The sequence below is a fragment of the Perissodus microlepis genome, chromosome 16 (assembly GCF_051167445.1).
Source record: "Perissodus microlepis isolate ML-2025 ecotype Zambia chromosome 16, ASM5116744v1, whole genome shotgun sequence".
Classification (NCBI taxonomy): Eukaryota; Metazoa; Chordata; class Actinopteri; order Cichliformes; family Cichlidae; genus Perissodus; species Perissodus microlepis.
Genome location: NC_140476.1, coordinates 3,456,328 through 3,465,420, shown reverse-complemented (window position 1 = coordinate 3,465,420; position 9,093 = coordinate 3,456,328). Strand labels below are relative to the sequence as shown.

Sequence of the window (9,093 nt, the reverse complement as noted above, 5' to 3'; positions counted from 1 at the left end):
AAAACACTGAACTTAAATATGATCCTTCTCTTGTCATACAGGAGTGTCCCTTCAAACCTGCAGGAACTCATTCAGAGCTGTGGATAAAACTGCTTCATTCTTCTGGCTGTGTATCACTTTTATAAGATGGTATAATATTAAAGTAGAATGACACTCTGATAGCTCTGCCACATTTAAAAATGTTTGTCTTTGTCATGTGCAGTCTCTACAGTAACTAGTCACTGACAAGTATATGTTAATATTTTAAACTGTAATGAGAAGAGAGGCTGTAAACTTTTATTTAGTGTGAATTTACAGCCCTTCTACACACAGATGCTAAATAGTAATTAGGCAAGTGAACATTAAAAATACATGTGTTGAAATGGAAGCCACAACAGATATGCAGATAAATATTAATTTATATCTGCTTAGACTATTACAAAAAAATTTCAGACAACACAAAATTGGAGTTTTCTTAGACCTTTTTCAAAGCATATGATCTTTAACTGTGCATGATTATAAGACTATGAGTTTCCTTACTAAATAACACAAAAAACACTTAGTTTTTAAAATAACAATAAAAAAAATTTTCTGAATTTTGGTCAGTTTGAAACCGTACATGAGAGGATTCATGACAGGAGGAATGACAAGAAACTCTATTGCTATAAAGTTTTGAAGGACTTGAGGTAAAAACTTTGAACCAAATCGCATACTCGTGAAATCGAGAAGCATTATTAAAACAAAAGTAAATAATGAGACGAGATGTGGGACACATGTTTGCATGAACTTTGCCCTGTTTTCTATAGACTTTACACATGTTTGAATGATATACATATAGGACCAAACTATAAAACCACCATGAAGTGCATAAATAATTATTGTAATATTTGCAAATATGCCATTAACTATAGTTTGTGCTGGAAAACAATCGAGTTGAACAATACTCCAGTTCCCACAGAAGAGTCTGGAAATATACGGGCTGCATAACTTCAGTCTGGATGTTAGAAAGGCATTTACCGCCATAATGCAGAAAGTTGTTGACCACAAAAAACATGCAAACCTAATGACTCTTTGCTTTGACATGATAGAGTGGTACTTCAGTGGCTGACATATGGCCACATATCTGTCATATGCCATGAGTGCAGGAATCAACAGTTCACCACAGGCAGAAGAATAAATCACCTGATTCTGAATAAGGCAACCGTAATATGAGATGAGATGAACATCAGAGAGGAGATCCCAGAGAAATTTGGGGTAGAAACCCGCTGTTCCATAAAGTGCATTGATGCAAAAGACACAGAGCAGAATATACATTGGTTCATGGAGGTTGCTGTCCAAGATGATGATCACAATGAGAGAAACATTGACGAGGCAAATGATGCAGTAACACAACAAACTGAGGAAGAAGAGAACAAACCTGTGACTGATTGTTTAATTGAAACCTGAAAGAAAAAATATTGTTATTACAGAAACATTATTCATTGTGATTGAGAGACCTAAGTGAAGCCTAATTTCTCACTGTATCTGGTCTCTGTTCTCCTCACTTCTTTATCTAGTACAGATAACAGCAACATGTGAGCTGGGATTTCAAACCAGCCAATCAATGATCTGGAATGAAAGCTCACAGCTTTGGAAGATCATAGGACATTTAGTATGTTTCATTTACTAACCATAACATAAAACAACACAAATGTGCAGGTTCTCAAGAAATTTGAATACAACAACTTTAAAAATATTTAAATAAATGCTTTCATGATGAAAAATGTTCATTACTTGCATTTTGTAGAAAAATAGTAATTCATGTTAGCAGTAATGACAGCCACTTGTGTCAATCAGAGATCATTTTGGTAATCTCAGTCTCTCATTGAGCGCCCTCCTGTCACTAGCCAGCACGTCATGGAGTGGGTGGGAGGTATTATACTGGACAACATCCACCTCTCAGACACCACCTTAAGAGAGTCCAGCTCTGTCCCCATAACATTACTGACCTTGGTTTATTGAGTCTGTTGTCATCATGCAACAGCACAGAGGATGGCACTGGCCACAACAGATAGCATTGATGTTGAAGGACCTCAGCTGCCTCAGAAAATAAAGAAGACTCTGGCCCTTCCTGTACAGTGTAGTGGTGTTTTTGACCCAGTCCAGTTTATTATCTGTGTGTAATCCAGTGCTCCACAGTATTCACACTGACCCCCTGGATTGAAACATGGGTCACAGGTTTCCTGGTCCTTCTAAAGTTCACAATCAATTCCTTGGTCTTTGCCACATTGAGCTGCAGATGATTCAACAGAATGCAGATGAGTCAACCACAGCCTGGTACTCTGTCTCATCATCCTCACTGATGCATCCAACCACCGCAGAGTCATCAGAAAACTTCTGAAGATGGCAGGTATCTGTGCAGTGGCTGAAGTCTGTGGTTTAGAGGCTGAAGAGGAAAGAGGAGAGGACAGTTCCTTGTGGTCCCCCCTGTGCTAAACATGCTAATGACATCATTTCTTAAATATATTACATAGATGTTATAACAGTAGTTTTACCTATAATGTATAGATTGCATAATTTTAAAAGCGAATTCTTGTCTCACAGGTTAGCGTGTCCAGCAACTTCCAAATCCTGGCCCAAATATGCTCTCTAATCCTTTTTAACACAATGAAACAGTATTCCAGGAATCACTGACAGAAAGTAATTACAGAACGCAGCCATAAAAAAAATTTTCTTTGTATTTTCTTTAAGAACTATGCAGTTAAGAACTCCAGGTTCCCATCCAAAAATCCAATAAGTATTGGTATTCATTTAAAAGTAAGTCTTACTGTTGATGTTTTGAGGTCTAATAAGAGTGTGATACAGCAAGCAGCAAGGTATCCTGCTGATATCAAACCACATTCATTTCTGTAGTTTTTACTTGAAACTTCTAGTCATAGACAGTGATGGAGATTTTAAAAAAATAAAAATTTTTCATAATAAGAATAAAAAACAGCTTTATTTCAAACCTTCGGTTAATGTTCATGTGAATTGTGGAGGGAACAATGAGTCATTTGAAAGAATGAAAAACACCTATGAAACATTTCCGAGTGTTTGCCAAACATTATATGGAGCAACGTTTAATGTAAAAATGAATAAATAACAAAGAAGACATTTTAATATTATGTCAAGTCAATGTTGATCCAGTTTTCCAGCAGGGAGTGCTATTTATCTGTTATTAACCACAAGAAGGGCTATTATACCCCTCATGTCAAACCAGTGTTTTATGGCCCCTTTATCAAATAATTTATGACTTAGGAAGTAATACAGGAACTGATAAAAGTTCATGTCAGTCATAATTTTTCTGACTATTATAAAATTATGATATTTCATAACTCGTTAGTAATCAATAATCATATGCACAAAAAACATGATCATGAAAAATATGGATGCTTGTGATAGTTTGAGTTTAAGACAAAAAGTTCACCTTATTTGACCAAAAATGACACTTTTTTAGACAACTGTTATGGGGGCCCTGTGTGTGTGTGCACGTGTGAAAATGTATTAAACGAAAATACAATTCTTAGTTAAACAGGTGCTTTTGTAACAGTGAGGATGGGGAGAGTTGGAGGCTGCATGCCCTGATGGAAAGGTTTATTACATTTTATTTGCGCCTTATCACCACCTTGGTTAAATTTCTGATGTAATCCAGAATTAAAACAAACAAACAAACAAAAAACATCTGTTTTTTATTTAAAAGTTACTTGTTTTTCGGTCACTGAAAACACATTACACCATCTCCAATTGTTTTAGTGTTTATCACAATTATTATTTAATTTTTAACATGAGTGACAATCAATAAAAACTTTCAGAGAACATGAAGTTTGGTTGTCTGTCTGTGAAGGTTCTCAGTCATCCAGGTCATCGTAGTCAAAGGAGCTTGCAAAGAAAAGCGTCTGGACAAAACTCCAAAACACAGACTTAACAATGTGGTGTATGCTGTACAGTGCAGCGAGGAATGCCCAGACCTCTACATTGGAGAGACCAAACAGCCACTTCACAAGTGCATGGCACAACACAGAAGAGCCACCTCCACAGGACAAGACTCAGCAGTCCATCTGCATCTTAAGGATAAAGGACACTCTTTCGAGGATGCCAATGTTCACATTTTGGACAGAGAGGACAGATGGTTTGAAAGAGGAGTGAAAGAAGCCATCTATGTCCACTGTGAGCGACCATCTTTGAACAGAGGCGGGGGTTTACGACACCAACTGTCTGCCATCTATAATCCAGTTTTGAGTTCCCTCCCCAGACGCCTTAACGCCCACTCACATCCTGGGCCATCTGACCTCAGGAATTCGCATGATAAGGTTTCACAATGAGCTCACCTGAAACCCTGGCTGATTGGGACCCACACCCAGTTTCACACCTTGGCTCAGGCGATTAGAGGATCATCAGGGGTCCTGAAGTTTGGTTAAAACTTGTTTGGTGGGGGTGGGGGGTGGAAGGCAGTGCCTCAGTGCCTCTCTCCTTCTGATATTGTGGGAAAAAACAAAAGCAACTTAGGTCACAGTACTTTAAGCAGCTTGGAGCGCGATGGGAAATCTTTTTTTATGAAGCTTCATCCGTTCGAAAAAACCCAAACAAAAACCGGCGGACAGTCCCAGGAACTAGGGTGGAAGGTGAAGCGTCTTCAGTAAAATTAAATAAAATTAAAATATTTGGGATGCTCCCCCGCAAGCTCCTCATGTTTCAGGGCTTTCCTCTGTTCCTGGACTCCTGTCCTCTGGTAATAATAATAATAATAATAATAATAATAATAATAATAATAATAATGATAATGATAATGATAATAATGATAATAATACATTTTATTTGAAGGCGCCTTTTTAAAACCCAAGGTCACCGTACAAAGAGAAAATGACATAAATAAAACAGTAGATTAAAATAGATTCTAATAAATTAAAATATTTAAAAAAAAAGAAAAAGAAAAATACAACCACAAACAACAACAACAACAAAAACAAACAAAAAAACCCCCAAGATTTGACAGTAAGTAAAATCTGTATTAAAGCGAGTAAGCCAGTTTAAACAAGTAGGTTTTGAGTTGTGATTTAAATAAGGGAATCTATATTTCTTAAGATGAAGGAAGTGAGTTCCAGAGCCGAGGAGCAGAGCGACTGAGAGCTCTGTGCCCCATAGCGGTAAGACGAGCAGAAGGAACAACAAGATGAGTGGCAGATGAAGATCTGAGAGAGCGGGAAACTGCGGTGATATGAGGCAGATCACAGAGATAAGAAGGGGCAAGGTTATGAATACACTTAAACGTGAGAACTATGATCGTTCCATGCAGTGAACAGCGGACACTAATGTTTTTGTCACTTTTTATGGAATTAAACTCAAAGTAATGTCAGTACTTCCACGCTTTAAACGCTGCACGCTCATACTCTCTCCCCACTCGATATATTATCCATTGTTGATCTGCACACAGCTGTTGTCACGAACGTCGCACTCGCTTGCATCACTGTCATGAGACACTCTCGCAAAAAAATCTCGGTTTTAGTAACGCAGTAACGCAGCGTTCCTACAGGAAAGTAACAGTAATCTAATTACCTTTTTTGCAATAGTAATCCCTTACTTTACTCGTTACTTGAAAAAAGTAATCGGATTACAGTAACACGTTACTTGTAACGCGTTACTGTAATCCGTAATACTGTAAACCATCTCTGCTAACTACACAAGACAACACATTAACTACACACTCCAAACACGTTAAACGTCACAAATCTCTCACATCTCAAAACTCGCTCTCTCTCTTTTTCTGCTGTCTTTATCTCTCTCTCTCTCTCACCATCACTCCTAAGTATCTTGTATCTAGTATCTTGCCCAATATTTCCTTGGGCAAGATACTAACCCCATGGTTGTCTACTGGTGGTGGTCAGAGGGCCCGATGGCGCCAGTGTCCGGCAGCCTCGCCTCTGTCAGTGCGCCCCATGGCAGCTGTGGCTACAATGTAGCTGCCATCACCAGTGTGTGGCGCTGTCACTTGGTGTTCGCTCGCTCTGCGGTAGAGTATCACTTCCTGTTCCTGCTCAAACACAGTGGTGTTTCTGAGTAGCTTATTTGCTTAGCAATTTAATTAACAACTTTTAAATACATTCTTCTTTCATAGTATAATCTTCACGTGCTTCATCCGAAGCACACTTTCTGTGTACTCACTACTTAATTTATAGCCAAAGTATTCACTCACTGTCTCTGTACTGTTTCGCTAGCTTAGCTTAGCTCGTAGCCGACTCGTTAGCACCATGGCTACTTCACCTGTCCCTCCTGCACTTTCTTGCTCATTATGTCAGATGTTTAGTTACTCCTCGGCCTCCTTTAGCAGTAATGATATCTGTAACAAATGTAGCATATTTGCAGCTCTGGAGGCCAGGATTACTGAATTGGAGACTCGGCTTCGCACCCTTCATTCACCCGTAGCTAGCCAGGCCCCTGTAGCTGGTGCAGCCGAAGATAGCGTAGGCCCCGCTAGCTGTTCCCCGGCAGACCCCAAGCAGCTGGGGAAAGAGGGTGGCTGGGTCACGGTGAGGAGGAAGCATAGTCCTAAACAGAAGCCCCAGGTACACCACCAACCCGTTCATGTGTCTAACCGTTTTTCCCCACTCGGTGACACACCCGCCGGGGGTCAAACTCTGGTAATTGGTGATTCTGTTCTCAGACATGTGAAGCTAGAGACACCGGCAACCATAGTCAATTGTCTTCCAGGGGCCAGAGCAGGCGACATTGAAGGAAATTTAAAACTGCTGGCTAAGGGTAAACGTAAATTCAGTAAAATCATAATTCACGTCGGCAGTAATGACACCCGGTTATGCCAATCGGAGGTCACTAAAATCAATATTGAATCGATGTGCAACTTTGCTAAAACAATGTCGGACTCTGTAGTTTTCTCTGGTCCCCTCCCCAATCAGACCAGGAGTGAAATGTTTAGCCACATGTTCTCCTTAAATTGCTGGCTGTCTGAGTGGTGTCCCAGAAACGATGTGGGCTTCATAGATAATTGGCAAACCTTCTGGAGGAAACCTGGTCTTGTTAGGAGAGACGGCATCCATCCCACTTTGGATGGAGCAGCTCTCATTTCTAGAAATATGGACAAATTTATTAAATCCCCCAAAATATGACTATCCAGAGTTGGGACCAGGAAGCAGAGTTGCAGTCTTACACGCCTCTCTGCAGCTTCTCTCCTCCTGCTACCCCCCCAAAAACCCATCTCCATAGAAACTGTGTTAGCTTCCAAAAAGACAAAAAACAAACTAAAAACCAGGAACAAACAACTTAAACATAAACAATTACAAAGAAAGAACAGTACAGTATCCACATCTGAACCAAAGAGTAAAACAGTGAAATGTGGATTATTAAATATTAGGTCTCTCTCCTCCAAGTCTCTGTTAGTACATGACTTAATAATTGATCAACAAATTGATTTACTCTGCCTTACAGAAACCTGGTTGCAGCAGGATGATTATGTTAGTTTAAATGAATCAACACCCCCGAGTCATTCTAACTACCAGAAACCTCGAAGCACAGGCCGAGGGGGAGGTGTGGCAGCAATTTTTCACACCAGCCTATTAATTAATGAAAGACCAAGACAGACTTTTAATTCATTTGAAAGCCTGATGCTTAACATTGTCCACCCCAGCTGTGAAACTCAGAAACCAGTCTTACTTGTTATCATCTATCGTCCACCTGGGCCTTACACAGAGTTTCTGTCTGATTTCTCAGACTTTATATCTAATTTAGTTCTGAGCTCAAATAAAATAATTATTGTGGGTGATTTTAACATCCATGTAGATGCTAAAAATGACAGCCTCAACATGGCATTTAGTCTGTTATTAGACTCAATCGGCTTCTCTCAAAATGTAAAAGAACCCACCCACCACTTTAATCACACTCTAGATCTTGTTTTAACATATGGCATAGAAACTGAACATTTAACAGTGTTTCCTGAAAACCCTCTCCTGTCTGATCATTTCCTGATAACATTTACATTTACAATAATTGATTACACAGCGGTGGAGAGTAGATTTTATCAAAGTAGATGTCTTTCTGAAAGCGCTGTAACTAAGTTTAAGAATATAATCCACCCACTGTTATCATCTTCAATGCCCTGTACCAACACAGAGCAGAGCAGCTATCTGAACGCTACCCCAACAGAGGTCGATTATCTTGTTAATAATTTCACCTCCTCACTACGTACGACTCTGGATACTGTAGCTCCAGTGAAAACTAAGGTCTCTAATCAGAAGTACCTGACTCCGTGGTATAATTCTCAAACACGTACCCTAAAGCAGATGACTCGTAATCTGGAGAGGAAATGGCGTGTCACAAATTTAGAGGATCATCATTTAGCCTGGAGAAATAGTTTGCTGCTTTATAAGAAAGCCCTCCGCAAAGCCAGAACATCTTACTATTCATCACTGATTGAAGAAAATAAGAACAACCCCAGGTTTCTCTTCAGCACTGTAGCCAGGCTGACAAACAGTCAGAGCTCTGTTCAGCCAACCATCCCTTTAACGTTAACTAGTAATGACTTCATGAACTTCTTCACAAATAAAATTTTTATCATTAGAGAAAAAATTACCAGTAATCATCCCACAGATGTAATATTATCTACAGCTACTCTTAGTACCATTGATGTTAAGTTAGACTCTTTTTCTCCAATTGATCTTTCTGAGTTAACTTCAATAATTACTTCCTCCAAACCATCAACGTGTCTTTTAGACCCCATTCCTACAAAACTGCTCAAAGAAGTCCTGCCATTGATTAATTCTTCGATCTTAAATATGATCAACCTATCTCTAATAATCGGCTATGTACCACAGGCCTTCAAGCTGGCTGTAGTTAAACCTTTACTCAAAAAGCCATCTCTAGACCCAGCAGTCTTAGCTAATTATAGGCCAATCTCCAACCTTCCTTTCATATCAAAAATCCTTGAAAGAGTAGTTGTCAAACAGCTAACAGATCATCTGCAGAGGAATGGTTTATTTGAAGAGTTTCAGTCAGGTTTCAGAGCTCATCACAGCACAGAAACAGCTTTAGTGAAGGTTACAAATGATCTTCTTATGGCCTCTGACAGTGGACTCATCTCTGTGCTTGTCC

The 9,093-nt window shown here is 39.4% G+C and overlaps 1 pseudogene; it reads right to left on the bottom strand.

Annotated features, from left to right (window-relative positions):
• Nucleotides 1-495: 495 nt before the first annotated feature.
• Nucleotides 496-1,461, bottom strand: LOC146370216 (olfactory receptor 5F1-like; annotated as a pseudogene).
• Nucleotides 1,462-9,093: the final 7,632 nt, after the last annotated feature.